Source organism: Protopterus annectens, chromosome 13.part0 (genome assembly GCF_019279795.1).
Source record: "Protopterus annectens isolate FY-2018-M chromosome 13.part0, PAN1.0, whole genome shotgun sequence".
NCBI classification, from domain to species: Eukaryota; Metazoa; Chordata; order Ceratodontiformes; family Protopteridae; genus Protopterus; species Protopterus annectens.
Genome location: NC_056747.1, coordinates 444,462,438 through 444,478,879, shown reverse-complemented (window position 1 = coordinate 444,478,879; position 16,442 = coordinate 444,462,438).

Genomic DNA, 16,442 nt, shown 5'->3' with positions numbered 1-16,442 from the left:
CACTAGTCTGTATGACCTACCACTAAGCCATAACTCTCATACAAGAACATAGTGCTGAAATAAATTTTACATGTAATAGTAGGAATCAATATATAGGTAATATAGGATGTGTACTACCCAAAGCATGTCAGGTAGATTTGTAATGCCTGAACGACTGTATTCCCATACTAGCTTAGTGTTAACAGTAACAGCCCTGCTAATTGTTAGCTTGTACATAAGAATGTAAGGTAATGTACATATATGAAAGTATGTATATGTACACATACATATATATATATATATATATATATATATATATATATATATATATATATATATATATATATATATATATATATATATATATATATATATATATTAATACATATGAAATATAGTGGTAGGTGTCAGTATCCATACACACTCACTACAGGAAACAGTGAAGATAAATGCAGCAACCAGAATCTGCAACACAGCCTGACTCCTGTGAGACCTACTAACCCCTTTAACTGCTTAAAGGTGCCCCTAGCACTCTGATTGATAGGCCCTATACTCAATTTGAAAGCAAAATATAAGCATACTAGTAGGCCCTACCACAAGACCATTGTAACACTAGTCTGTATGACCTACCAGTAAGCCATGACTCTCATACAGGAATATAGTGCTAAATAAGTGGAACATGTAATAGTAGGAATGAAGATAAAGGCAATATAGTATGTGTACTACCCAAAGCATGTCAGGCAGACTTTTACTGTCCCAATTACTGGATTCCCATACTAGTGTAGTGTTAACAGAAACAGCCCTGCAAATTGTTAGCTTGTACCCAATATTGTCAGCTAATGTACATATATGAAAGTATGTATATGTACACATATGTATATATAGCAATACATATGAAATATAGTCGTAGGCGTCAGTATGCATACACACTCACTACAGAGAACAGGTGAGAGAAATGCAGCAATCTGAATTCACAACACAGCATGAAGCATGAGAGATGTACTAACCTTCACACTCTCAGAACATTTTCCAACAGCATACCAGCATGGTCCACGCCCTTACAATCTGAAAGGGCAACGCCTATCTCACATACCCTTTTATAGCACTGTCCTGAAATCACAGTGAGACATGCAATCAATACACAACTGGCTGTATGCAATTAGCCAATGCTGCCTTACAATTGGTGCAGAGGCCATCACATGGACCTATGCAGATACCTACAAAAGCATCCAGTACCCACACTCCACACATGCAATACAGTCATTGCACAAACCTACTGAGAAAGAGAGAGAGAGAGAGAGAGAGACAGCGAGAGAAATAAAAAAAATATACAGACAGCCAGCAGCAAAATCATCATCAGCAGTAGCAAACAGCAAGCAGCAAGCAGCACCACTGACACAGCAACAGCTGCCACAAACACAGGTAATGCAAAGTAGCAGGTTAATACTGTGTTTACTGTGACACCTCCAAATGTATCATAGTTCACTATCTATAGGTATGTCCATGAGATAGGTTGTGTGTACATAGTCCTGAAATATATACATATGTAATATTGCTGTACATGTTGCCCATACTTAAAACTTCCATAGCTTAGAACACAAGGCCAGTTGTGCATATGATGCAGTAGTTACCAGGGTCAGTAGAGGTTACTCCTCATTGCTGTGGGACCACTGTGTATGTATGGCACTGTTCAGATACATATCCTGTAGTATGGCCAGGGATTAATATCAGTCTGTCATGTGTTGCTATGTCCTCCAGGGGTGAATGTAGCACACATCCAGGGATACCATTTCGTAACAGTGATGCTATGTGTTCTGCAATGTTGAGGGTGGCCCTCACCTGGACATGTGAGAGGATAGAGAGGTTACAGTCATCTGTGATAACTAATACCACATGTGTAGGAGAATGGGGGGGTACCTGCACCTAAACTGTCTGCAACAATGTTGCCAATATCTGTGCATTTGGTGAATGTGAAGCATCTTAACACTGATGACCACAGATGCCTTGCCTTCATGTGAATCTGCCCTGTGCTGCAGTAGCCTCCTGCTATTGTTATACAATGTGCCTGTATCTGTAGTCCACTGGACAGGATAAATAAGTGGTGTGCATACGTTCTGGGTTAGATATGTGTGTGCACAGTACATGCAGTATGTGGGATGTCTGTGGTAAGCATATGCAAAGGGGCCAGCAGTGTGTGTTGTGGCTTCCACTGGCCCAATGGGCTGCATGGATAGCATCACAGTCATAACTAGTGAATAACTGTGTAATTACATGCATACATAGCAAGGTAGTGTACTGTGCTTGTGGTGTTGTTGGGATATGCATATCCAGGCTGAGTAATGTGTGTCCACATCACAGGGTTGGATGGCAACACACATCCAGTATGTAGGGATGAACACCCAGAGTGTTTCAGACGTGTCGCCTGTGCAGAAATATCTGGCCATTACCTGTGCATCCCCCCACAACACACACACATGCAACATATGGCAGAAGTACTATAGCAGTACACATAGGTTCATAGGTTCATACTAGGCTATTTGCCCTAGGGCATTGATAAGCCTAGTAGAATGTGTTTGTCTTTCGCCACCCAATTACAATTTATGCTGCTATGCCCTTGTCCGATGTTAGTATACTGTGCCTCTGTCTAACAGTGACATAGAAGTGATACCTGGGGTACAACTATGATCTCCATCCACTCATCCAGATTCCTATGGAAGAGAGTCAATGAGGGACTCTGCCTAACCTGTAGTGTGAGTTCATTACAGAGTGAAGGGAGCCTCTTGGTTAGGAATATGCCCCTCCAGCATGTCCTATTTATGTCAGTGCTGAGGTTCAGGTCTCCTGAGCATGTGACTGTATGGGACTCTGATTTCCTGAGGTGCAGCATGTTCATTACTTCTGGGTTGGACATGGCTTTATATGGCAGGCACAGATTGCCTCTGAACAGGCAGTATGCCACTGAGTCCAGCTGGATTTCCTTTAACTGGACAGCATATGACATCTGTTTGAGCCATTTGATCCTCTTGATGAGGTACTGTTGTCCTTTACCAGTTGCTGTAGGTGTCTGGTTAGGTACATCCCAAAAGGTGCATTGTACGCAATTATAGGCCTGATGATGGATGAGTAAAGAGGCACAGTGACCTCCCCTGCCGTACATGTGAATCCCTCATGATTAGCTGGGCTATATAACATGTCTTTCAATCCACGTTGGCCATGTGGTTGACAAATGACAGACTGCTATCATGTTTGTTCCCCAGGTCCCCAATTACATCTTCTGTACTCAATGGCCTAACACCTATGTGGTACTTTGCCACCAATGTGGAGGTGTGGGAATCTGCGTTGACTATTGATACTCCCCCTCCTTTGTTGTCTGGTCCAAGTGTTGGGGCCGACAAGAATGGTAACAGGTATGAGGTAGTGCTGGTGTGCTCCTGGGAAACCTGAAACAGGTTTATGTTACTGCACAGATATCGATGTCCATAATGCTAAGTAGGGTTTTGAGTGCGTGTATCCTGAGGTCTAGACTTCTGGTGTTGAGTAGCATCACTCTTACTTCCTCATCCTTTGTGATACGAATGGATGTGGGTTTGCCTTATGAGCCTTGCCTAATACAGGCACTATGGGTGTAGCAAGAGCCTCCGCCAAAGTCCAATAGGCCAGGGGTGACAGGTGCAAGCTGTCCCTAGCAAAGCATTGTGGCTTGTACAGCATACCACCCCAAGATGACAGGCATTGGCACACCTGTGAATGACACCAGTACGTCAGTCAATTGTCGGAAGGGATCATCGTGCCTTGATATTGTGGCATCGTTCTTGGTGAGGGTAAGATGCTACTCAAGGTCAGGGTCATACTGTCTTGGGTTACATGCTCAGAGAGCTCCTTACTGTCTCATGTCATGTAGTCCAGGGAGGTATGTGTCAGGTCATTCACACCAGCATGGACATTGAGTGAGTCATACCTGTACTTGCCTTGGAGTTACATGAGTGTTTGTGTTATGTGGCGGGTCGTAGTGCCCGACAGGCTGCACACTGTGACCCTCACCTCGTTAAGCCTGGTGAACGTGATGTCAGTGTGCCTGATGATAGAGGCACCTAGTACAGGTGTATGAGGTGTGTTGTTTACTGTTAATGGCTGTGAGTGTTCAGCACACTGGCTTTGTGTGATATGTGTTGCACGTGTTTGTTTCTGTGGTAGTGGTTGCTTGAGTGTCTGCTTAGGAGGTCTCTGCTGCATAGGCAGACCTGTAGTCTGAGCCTACGAGTATGTTCATGTGTGATCATGTGTTAGTTTTGCTGTCGTGGTAGGTCTATGTGAGACTGGAAGTGTAGTGAGTGTGGTTTCCTTCTCCACCTGACTGGTTATAGCAGTATTGAGTAGAGAGAGCCTAGCCTCCAGTTTGGTATATGGTTGCATCACTCACATGTGTTTGAATTTGTTGTTAGGAGGAGGGGGTTGTCTGTGTACATGCAGCTGTTATAACATTGCCTCTGTATTACCACACTCACCAGCTGGACTGGGGAGGAGACTGACAACTGACCTTTGGACATGCTAGAATACTATTGTGAATTCCGTAATAATTGAAAACAAGGTCCAGTGGGGAGTGAGGGTGTACTGATATTACCTACTACTGCTGACTGATATAATAGCTTCAGTGAGCAAGTGCCAGGTAACCTAAGCACAATGTGTTACAATTAAGTAAATGCAACAATGACAAGCAGTCACTTGCTGTCATGTGTAACATGGAAATACGTACAGTAAGCAATGCAGATATCAGTAGTGAGTCACAGAAGTGCTGAGAAGCTGTGTATTATGTGGAAGTAGCGTACCAGTGAAATAACAAGCTAACAAATAACAAGCATATAAACAAAGCTAGATTCAGGAGGCCTGGATGTAGTGTTTGCTACAGCAAACAAGGTGTACCAATGTCAGTAAGATACAGCTCAAATATGCAGGCACTATAAACCTGAAACCAGATGTTCCCAGCTATGAATGGCAGAGTACAGCCTATTGTCACACAAGTGTGCAGACCACAAACCTTGTTAATGTTAAATAACTGGCCTGAAGGCCAACTGCCTATACCAGAACTAATACACTTGGACACTGGGCTCTCAATCAGCAGTTCCCAACTTCAAAGGGTGAAAGATATGTGTCCTGCCACCGCAGTGCTTGCCACAAACCTCCCTAATGTAAAACAACTGGTCTGAAGGCCAAGTGCTTAGTCCAAATGACTTAGAATGATAGCTACACTTTAATCAAGTTACAACCAAGCAGTAATAAGTACAATTTAATACTCCCTGTATAGAATGTGTACCATGTATTGCTGAGATACTATGCTGATAACTTGCTTGTGTACCTTTCCAGGGGAACATGGCTCCGAAAAGGAACCCCGCATATTCTGCTGCAGAGGATGAAGTGATCCACCAGAGCCTGGTGCGTGACTATGCCATCCTGTTCTCACGCACCACCCAGAATCAGCAGGAGAGGTCTGCACTGTGGCAACATCTTGTTAGCAGGATAAATGATGTTGGCATGCATGATAGGATATATGAGCAGGTGAGACATCACTGCAGTGATTTGATTAGAAATGTCCACCAGCGTGCTGCAGATATCTGCAGGCAACAGGTTGCCACAGGTGGGGGGTGGCCACACATCCCCCCCTCACCAGACAGGAGGGGCTACTGCTAAGTGTTGTGGATCCAGCCCCAGAACAACAACAACAACAGTCGTGCATCATGATGGAGGTTGGATCCACACAGCAGCAAGACACCGAGCGTGCAGGTAAGATGCCATATTTATTTATTGTTATTAGTTTTACATTTGTTGACCGAGATAGTCTAGCTGGATATATGTCCATTTTCAGTAGAGGCCTGGGGAGAAAAGCTCCACACATAACATAATAAAGGCAGACAGACAAGTTGTTAATACAGACATCCAAAATAATAGAAATATACACCAGCTTGTTAATTAAATCAACATACATTTAAGGAACTCAAACAGTTTAAAGTCATACACAATGTACTGTCGGTTTCAAAGCAATTCTACCTAAAACATAATGGTTATGCAATAAGGCACAAGCCATATAGATAATAGTTAAAGCTCAGAAGGGTAGAGAAGTAGAAGGAGTATGAAAGATAAAATAATAAGGAAGAGGCAGGAGTCAAGAAGGGAAGTGAGGAAAAGAAGGAAGACAGTCAAGAGGAGGTGGGAGGGATGGGAGAAGTAGGTCAGAGAATAGAAGGACATCAAGGGGAAAGAAATAGGGTAGAAGCTAGTTTTTATGCACAATGAGGGGTTAAAGGTAAAGAGAGGGTGGGGAGAGGGACGTTAGCCTGGAGTACTACAAGAACAAAGCCAGTGGTTTTGGAAGTACAGTTTGAGTTGTTGTTTGAAGAGAGGTAAGGGTGAGATTAGAGTTAACTCCTGGTATGTACATATGACTGTTCTGTACACTGTTACTTCATGCACGCATAAGGTGTGCATGTGGTATGTATCTATCATCATGATATGTAATTGTGCATGTGTGATACAGACATTATGAGCAGCTGATGTGTATAAGGGAAATAGTGTACTACTGTACTGTATCATGTGCAAAACAAATGGCACACTTGTGCCCACTGACATTACTCTCTTCATACTTCCAGGTCCCTCCCATCTAGCAACGAGGCAGGCCATACATGCTGGTGAGTGTGTTTAACATTACCTGAAAAACAATTTATAATACTAGTAAGAGTAGTATAACTCTGTAGTATACATGCTGGTGAGTGTGTTTAATAATACCTGCAATACACAGTTTAACAATAGTAAGAGTAGTGTAACACAGTACTGATGTGTGTGTTTACTGTGGAGTGTGCATGTGTGCGAGTGTTCCTGTGCCCATGTGTGCATGTGTGTTTGTGTCCATGAGTGCATGTGTTCATTTCTGAATGTGTGCATTAGTATTGAAGTGCATCTCTGTCAAATATGTGTTGGGACTGTAATCTGTGTTCCCTGTGTTCCTCCCGTAGGTTCTGGTGCTGCTCTGGTGACCTGCAGCAGGGAACCTGAATCTTGTGCCCCAGGTACTGATGATGATGAAATGTCTGTAATGGTGCAGGAAGGTGTGTCTGGGTCCGCCATTGGTCAGCCAATTGACAGTACACAGCTGCCAACCCCGTCAATGCGCACAGTCATCCTGCCGTTACATCCTTTGTCACCATTGTCCCTAGGTGATGGACAGTATGCAGTGGGCATAGATCAGGGTAATGTGGTACCTGTGGTACATGCATCCCCACAAGGCAGCCATGAGCAGGGTCCTCCAATGGTACCATGCAGACAGTCACCCATGGGTTCTCGTGGGGGCATCCGTGGCCGTACTGCCTCTGGCCGATGTGCCCAAGGAGGTATGCCAACCTCCACTATGTTTCGGACTGTTATACAGGCACAGGCACGTATGGAAAGGTACACCAAACAGGGTCTGAGGGAGCTGAGAGCATGTCACACAGCCATGACAGACGGCATGCGTGACGTTGCGAATGCTATCCGTAACTTCACAGATGTCATTGACAGATGTTGTGGGGACATACAACAGCTGCTCCACAACCAGATGTCCATGGGCCAGGGCGATGGTGTGTGTTTGCGACGTCGACGTGGCCATATGCCAGCAACAGCACCAGCTGGTAGTGGCCACGGACGACAACAGGCCCACTCTCACACCTCAAGTGCCAGCACCAGCCCCAGCAATGCTGGGTCTGTGCTGTCATCAGGACGCCCCAGGAGACCACGTGCACGTGGCTCTGGACAGTCCCAACAGGGAACTGTGTCCAGTCAACACCCCCCCGCTTCCGATGACAGTACCCAGTCTGGGTTAGTACCGGATATGGCCCGTAGCACCCCTGCCAGGCACAGGTACCATGTCTGTGCCCACAGACACTGATCTGGATGACCTGACAGGTGCAGTCTGTGGCTGTCCACAAAACCCTGTACATGGCAGCCATTATGTGGGACTGTGTGCGTGTTTACACACATGCAAAAATCTAACACCTAGGGCAAACACATACACACACACACTGCACCAACACCGGTCCACCCTGTACTGCTGCCCCTCACAAACCCACATACACACACATGTCAATTGGTGTTACCAGTGGCTGGCTTGGGCATACCTAACCCACACCCTGTGCATATGATGACACTGTGCCACCTCCTGCATACTACAACATTGGTGCAGGAAAAGGTAAACATGTTGCTGATGCACAGGGTGACTACATAGATGTGTATAAGTAGTAACATGTTGGTAACTGTTCACTGTTCCACTATGATTGTGTGTATATCCCAGCAGTCCTGCTGCAGTAACTGTATGAATGTCCTCAATTGTTATCTGCACCCATACTACTTACCAAAGTGTACCAGCTGCACACCATCACATGCTACCATTGACTATGGGAATGCGCATCATGTGCTGTTATGTAGATTCAGCTATATGTATCTGTTCTGTCACACATGCATTTACACACACCCTGCTACCCCCACACATGCACACACTCACCTGCCATTCCCATTATTTATTACCCTACATGAGTAGCTGTCGATACATGACAGGTACACATTTGAGAAGTGCACTATGTTGATTACTACCGATTTCCTCCTCTCTACCTGTACTCACAGGGTGCAGGCAACCTCATCAGTTCAAAGGTGTAATGTGCATCAGGTACTGTGGTACCCTGATTGCCACATCAAACATGTTTCCCATACGGAAATGCACACACAGACACATCCCACATCCACACACTTGCCACATTCAGGCTTCAAAACACTATCTAGGTATATTCTGGTACATGTGCATGTTACAGTTGCATGTAATGCTATACTGAGTACTGGCAGTTGTCTTTTGTCATATTGTTTGTATAGAGTAAAAGAATTGTTCGTTTATCCTACTTCATTTTGTGGACATTACTTGAAGAAGTGTTACCTTACATGTGTTATTGGTACCACCACCTTCTCTTTTGTAGTTTTGTTTGTATAGGGTGCTGTCAACATCACTGCTTGTTAAGGGAAATGTGCACCCTGCAGTGCATAGCCCCATTTGGCAAAAGCCACATCCCACCCCCATCATTGTGCACGCACACTAACCCCACCCACAGTAAAACACATACTTTCCATTTGCAAGATTCAAACCCCTACCTAACTGTGTTATGACAGTAGAAGCAGACACATTAGCAGAGTGTGCTATTGGCATTAGTGGGAAAAAGCCTTTATAATGCTGTACTTAGAGGGTGCTGACAACATCTGTGTGTAGGAGGAGGGATGTGCACCCTGTAGTGTGTTCTCCCAGTTGGCAAAAGGCACTTATCCCTCCCAGCATTATGCACACACATAAACCTCACTCATACTAACACACATACATTCCCTTTGCAGGATTCAAACCCCTACCTAACTATGTTATGACACTGGAGAAAGACGCATTAGCAGAGCGCACTATACAAATTACTGGAGGATTTTACTTTAGGTAATATAGTTATAGAGTCCTGACATCATCAGTGTTTCAAAAGGGGGATCTGCATCCTGTAGTGTACTGTCACAGTTGCTAATAGGGGCATTTCCCACACACACATCGATGTGTTTGAGGTTTGCATATGTGGGGGATCCAGTACTCCAGTGTGATTAGTATATGGTTCGATTGCAACAATGAGGGATATACTTCCAGTAGTGAGCATTTTGTACTCATGTTTGTGATGATCAGGTCTAGTATATCTGCCCCTCTTGTGGGAAGGTTGATTACCTGTTCCATAGCTAAGGAATGTCTGATCTATGGGAACCCTAGAGCTTGGGTATTGTGGCTTGTGTAATGTTCACAGTCTATGTTTGGGTAGCTGATGTCACCCAGTATGATGGTGTGTGCAGAGAAATCTATACTCTCCTGTGTGAGCATGAAGGCTGTGTGGGAGTCCTGAGTTTGTGAGGGTGCTGTAAGAGCTCCTCTGTGTCTCTTTCCATGTGGGCCAGGGAGGTACGTCTCAGGTTGTTTGCACCAGCATGGATAATGACTGCCTCATAGTTGTACTTGCTGTGGAGTGACCTGTGTGCCTGTGTTATGTGGCACATTCTATCACCCGACAGGTAGCTAAATGTGACCCTCACCTTGCTCAGTCTGGAGGGCAGGATGTCAGTCAACAGCTCATGTCAAGCATGTTCACACCCCTCATAAATGATGTGGAAACCTTCAAAGGCCCCAGGCCTGTTGAAAATATGGACCAGACTGCAGATACCTGTATAAAGGCATTCTATGGACACATTCAGGAATGCATGGATCATGCAACCACATATGAAAGCATGACCCAATCCTCCAAAGGCAGACGTCCTGTGTGCCAGACACCAGCCATAAACAAACTATACAATAGAAGGATGAAGCCACTACATGATACAACTAACTCCCAAAATGTGAAGGCATCACTGATGAGTATTGGAAAACAACTACAGGCACCCATACGATTGTCTAAGGCCATCTTTGAGAGAAGATTCCACAAGCCACTGAGGATAATCACAAGGCTTTCTGTAGTTATGTTAGGAACCTGGGTGGTAATACCCAGATATGCTCAGAGGTAATCCAAGATGTCACACTAAATACAAAACACACAGACATTGCCATCATCCTAGTGGACAGGTTCACTGCTGCCTTCTCCCCCCACCACACCAAAAGGACAAATATGTCTTGCAGCAGAGTGCTGCCCCCCCTGACATCACAGATGCTCAGGTAAGAGCTGCCCTCTCCAAAGCAATAAACACTGCATCAATGGGACCAGACAGTGTCCCAGGCTGTGTCCTACATGAACCACAAGAAGAGCTACACCCAGACATAACACTACTGTTCAATCCCAGCCTTACTACACGATATGTGGCCAAAGAGTGGCGTACAGCAACAGTGGTCCCTCTACATTCAGGTGGTGCCTTCACGGATCCTGGACACTATTTGGCCCATATGTCTGAATAGCTTGGTCTGCAAAGCTATGGCAAGGATCATCATGAACCTCACATATATAGATATTGGGGACCTACAGACATGTCACCATACACAGTTTGGCTTTGTTAATGGCAGATCCTGCCTCTCAAACCTGTTTGATTTCTTTGAAACAGTCACCAAGGCCACTGTCAAGGGGAAGGAGGTCTACACAGCCTACCTGGACCTTGCATAAGCCTTTGATACAATACCCCACTTGTGCATTCTAGGGAAGCTCACCAGTGTACATATTAACCCCTATGTCACTATGGATATTGCACAGTGGCTCAAGGGCAGAACACACATGGTTAGAATTGCTGGAGCCATGTCAGCCTCAAACCAGATACAATTGGTGTCCCACAAGGCTCAGCCCTGGGAGCTGTCATGTTCATTATATATTTATCATAGGTACAGGCCAAAATGGAAGTACTGTGGCGGAGCAAGTCGCAGATGACTGCAAACCGGACACCATAATCAACTCTCCAGCTAACACACGCATCCTCCAAAAGGGTCTCTTGCAAACACACGACTTGTGCCACAGCCATGGCCTCAAGGTGAATGACAAAAAGCGTATAGTCATCCCCTTTGTCAAACACAAAGTGACCACAAAGTACCACATATGTGTTAATCCATTAAGTGCAGATGAAGGAATTATGGACCGTGGGGTACACAGGTTGATAGCATTCTACCATTTGACAACAACATGGACAAAGTGGTTAGGAAAACATTTTATATGGGCCACATCATCATGATGGGATCCACATGTAGATTAGGGGAGGACATTGTGCCCCTTTACTCATCCCTCATCATGCCCATAATTGACTATAATGACCCTGTCAGCATGCACCTTACCAGACACTTGCAGCAACTGGAAAGACCACATATGTACCTCGACAAGAGGATCAAAGGGCTCAAACAGATACCACATACTGACTGGTTAAAGAAACAGCAGCTCTACTCAGTGGCATACTGCCTCTTCATAGGCAATCTGTGCCTGACATATAAAGCCATGTCAAACCCTCACTTAATGGCCATGCTGCACCTCAGAATATCCAGATCCCATCAGGATACATGCTGGAAAGACTTGAACCTCAGGAGTGATATACATAGGACATGCTGGAGGGGCACATTCATAACTCAGAGGCTCCCTTCATTCTGGAATATTATCCCAATAGAGGTTAGGCAGAGTCACTCAATGACTATCTTCAAGAGTGATATTAATGACTGGATGTGACATTGTAGGGTTACCCTGGGTATCACTTATGTGTCACTGTTAGACAGAGGCACAGTATACTAACCTTGGAAAAGGGCATAGCAAGATAGATTTACAATGCATGGTGAAAGCCACACACATTCTGGCTAGGTGGATACATGCCCTGGGCAGACATCCCTGTATGAACCTATGGACCTATGTATCTTGTTCACCATTGGCCCTATGTGCTGTTAATCACCAATGCAATCTCAATACTATGGTAGCATGTGCAAAGGTCAGTTGTCAGTCACCTCTATGGTACAGTTGTGGAATATGTGTATCATGTAGTAATGTCACAGCTGCCACATGTACACAGTCAACCCTATCCCCTACCCATGGATGTACAACACATGTATGAGATGGAAACACATGGCCAAACTGTGGACTAAGCACTCTGAACCTAGTACTGGCATAACGTGCAAGGTGTCATGAAATACTACAGTGACAGCAATACCAATCTGATGTGGACCTACACTGACAGCAATACAAGCATGGAAACACAACGGGCCATTCGTGGAGCCTAAGGATAGCATCCTGCATGACTGGCAGACATCTCTGCAGCTGGCACACAGGCATACGTTAGGCTTGCACACAGCACACATAACACGTAGCACACAAATCCTGTGTGCCAAAGAAGCACAGTCTGTACAGCTATACAACACTACTGCTGCAGTTGTGTTAGGTACTTTTATTGTCCAGTACAGTGAGGACATGTTCACCAGGCTGGACAAGGTGTAGGTCACAGTGATATGCTCATGGGGCACTATGGTCCACCACATAACACAAGCATACAGGTCAGTCAGATGCATGGACACATATGACTCAGTCATTGTCCATGCCACCACAGCTGATGTGGGATGTCCCTCACTGGGATACATGATAGGGAACATGGAAGGGATCACTGAGCAAGTGACACAGGCTGGTAGAACCCTGACCATGGTTGGCATCAGACCCTCACCAGGGATTCTGACATATTACTGAATGCTAATGAATTACTGTAGCTACAACACCCTAGCTGAACGGTTCTTAGCATGCGGTCACTGCATTGCTATGGAATAACGACTTACCACTCCCACAACAGGTGAAAACATGCAGCACCTGTTCATCAACAACAGGTAGACTATATGCCCCAGACCAGGTGTGTATCCCTCACTACTAGGCTGATAGCATCTACATCTCACACTGTATATACACATCCCACATGCAGCACCTGCACAGAAGACCACAGTCATAATGTTACCCTGTGCAAATACCATGTATTCACATGTGGTAGGCATCACACATGGTAACTATTGAAGGTCACGGGTACATATGTGTATTTGGCACACACATACATCATGTGTGCATTGCCATAACTGGTTTAATCAATGTCATGCATTATTGTGAGGGACAACCCGCACACATGGGCATTCTGTGTGGGCAAAACACACGTGGCATGTCTGTAATCAAAAGCCATAAATAATTGTGATATCATTTAGAAAGGGGTATGTGCATCCTGTAGTGTGTTTTCCCAGTTGCCAAAAGGGATGTTTCAGTCATACACGCTTACTCCCCCTTCACACACACTTGTCAGTTGCTGGATTCAAACTCCTACTTTACTATATTATGACATGAAAGAAATACGCATTAGCAGAGCGCGCTATTCGCATTACTAGGAGATTTCCTTTCTCCTGATATACTTATAGGGTGCTGACATCATCAGAGTTTAGAAAGGGGAATGAGCATCCTGTGGTGTGTTTTCCCAGTTGCCGAAAGGAATGTTCCTTTCATCCACACTTACCCTGCTTCACACACACTTGCGGGATTCAAACCCCTACCTAACTATGCTATGACACTGCAGACGGACACATTAGCAGAGCGCGCTATTCGCATTATTGGGAGACTTTCTTTCCCCTGATATACTTATAGGGTGCTGACATCATCAGAGTTTAGAAAGTGGAATGAGCATCCTGTGGTGTGTTTTCACAGCTGCTAAGAGTAACATTTGGACTAAGTGTGTGAGCATGCCCAGTTCAGCCTTCCCATGGCATGTTGTGTGAAAGATGTCTCATTTATGTAAGTGTGTGAGCATGCCCAGTGTAAGCTTTCCATATGTTGAACTCTGCAGCCCATCACATTTGTGGATGAGTGTGACCTTCAACAAATACCTCCAGTTTATGGTTGTGTGTTCTGTGCCATGTTGTGTAGTTACTGTCCAAATGCTTTTTGTGTGAACACAACAGGGAGTATACTGTGCCTGCAGGTTTTGCATGGGATACTTTGCACACAATTGTCAACATCCGTTCATACTGACCTAACACTGTAGTACTGTATAGTGTAGTGGTTCAGTACTTTCACTGTGGTGGTCAGTATCCTGGGCTTTAGTCCTATCACTGCTTTACATTTCCATAGTGTGCACAACAGCTTGGTTAGGGTCCAGTTGTGCACATCTGCACAAAGGCAGTGCCTCTACGGACCCTGGTAATTACTGCCCCATAAGCTTAACAAGTCTAGTCTGCAAAGCTATGGAGAGGATCATAATTGAGCTCATAAACAAAGATATAGGGGACATGCAGACATTGTACTCGTCCCAGTTTGGCTTGGTCAAGGGCAGATCATGCCTTTTGTACTTGGTTGACATCTTCAAAACGGTCACTAAGGCCATTGTTGAGGGAAAGGCAGTCCATACAGCCTACCTTGGCCTTGCAAACACTTTCAACACAATACCCCACTCAGGTATTGTAGAAAACCCTACCAACTGAAATGTAAACCCATATGTCACAAGATGGGTTGCAAACTGGTTTAAGGACGGGACCCACAGGGTTAGAGTTGCTGGCACTATGTCAGACTCCAGGCCGGTCACAAGTGGTGTCACACAGGGTCAGTCCTTGGCCCCCTATTGTTTGTCATCTACTTCTCAGAAGTACAGGCCAACATGGGAGGACTTTGGCTGACAAAGTTTGCAGATGACTGCACACTGGGCGCCATAGTGGACAGTGCATCAGATACGGATATCCTTCAGAAGGGACTCACGGAAACTGATAGCTGGTGCCAGAGCCATGGCCTGAAGTCAAATTGCACAACATGTGTAGTCATACCCTTCAGGAAAAGCAAGGTAACCCCAAGCTACCATATAGGTGGCAATCCTCTAAGCACAGAGGAGGTTATCATGGACCTGGGGACCCAGGTTGACAGTCGCAGTTCTTCTGACACTCACGTTGCTAAAGTGGTTAGAAAGACCTTCTACATTGCCCGCCTGATCAGGAAGGGATTCACATCCAGATCTAGTGGGTCATTGTTCCCCTGTACTCTTCACTTATCAGACCAGTGATCGAGTACAATGCCCTATTCTGGATGTATCTCACCCGACATCTGCAGCAATTGGAGAGACCCTGAATGTCCCCCACCAAAAGGATAAAGGGACTCCAACATCTGTCATATGCTGCCGGATTGAAGACACTCCCGTTCTATTCAGTCACGTACCGTCTGCTTAGAGGTGACATGTGCCTGACATGCAAGGCCATGTCCAAACAGGAATTAATGGACATGCTCCACCTCAAAATCGGCAGATCCACCTGAACCACTAGTGCAAGTGACTTACACCTTAGCATGGATGTATGTTGGTCATGTTGGAGGAATGGATTTATCACTCGGAGACTCCCTATGCTGTGGAATACAATCCCGGTCCATGTGAGGCAGAGCACCTTGCTGGCTCTGTTCAAGAGGTATCTTGACCTGTGGATGGGAGATCATAGGTTTACCCCGGGGATCGTCACTGTGTCACTGCTGGAGAGAGGCACGACAAACTAATGGGCACAGTACTGTTTCCATATAAGGGGTGGTGTACGCCAACAAACTCTGGGCTAGGCTTATAACTGCCTTAGGGAAGATAGCCTAGTATAAACCTATGTACCTATAAACCTATCTGACCATGTTGCATTATGTTCAGATGTGAACTACTCACAACAGCCTCATCCAACATCAGTAGTGTATTCCACAGCATGGGTGTGCATTGGCAAACACTACTGATGTGCCCTAGGCCATTTCTAATGCTAGTCAGAGAGTGTGTTTGTCCATCAACACATTGTAAGTGTAGTTTGCCATGACATATGTCTTGTTTAGTATACTGTGCCTCTGTCTACCTGTGACATAACATTGATACCCAGGGTAAACCTACCATCTCCCATCCACTCATTAGGATTCCTGTTGAGGAGAATCAACAAGTGACTCTATGGATAACCTGTACTGGTAGTTTACTCA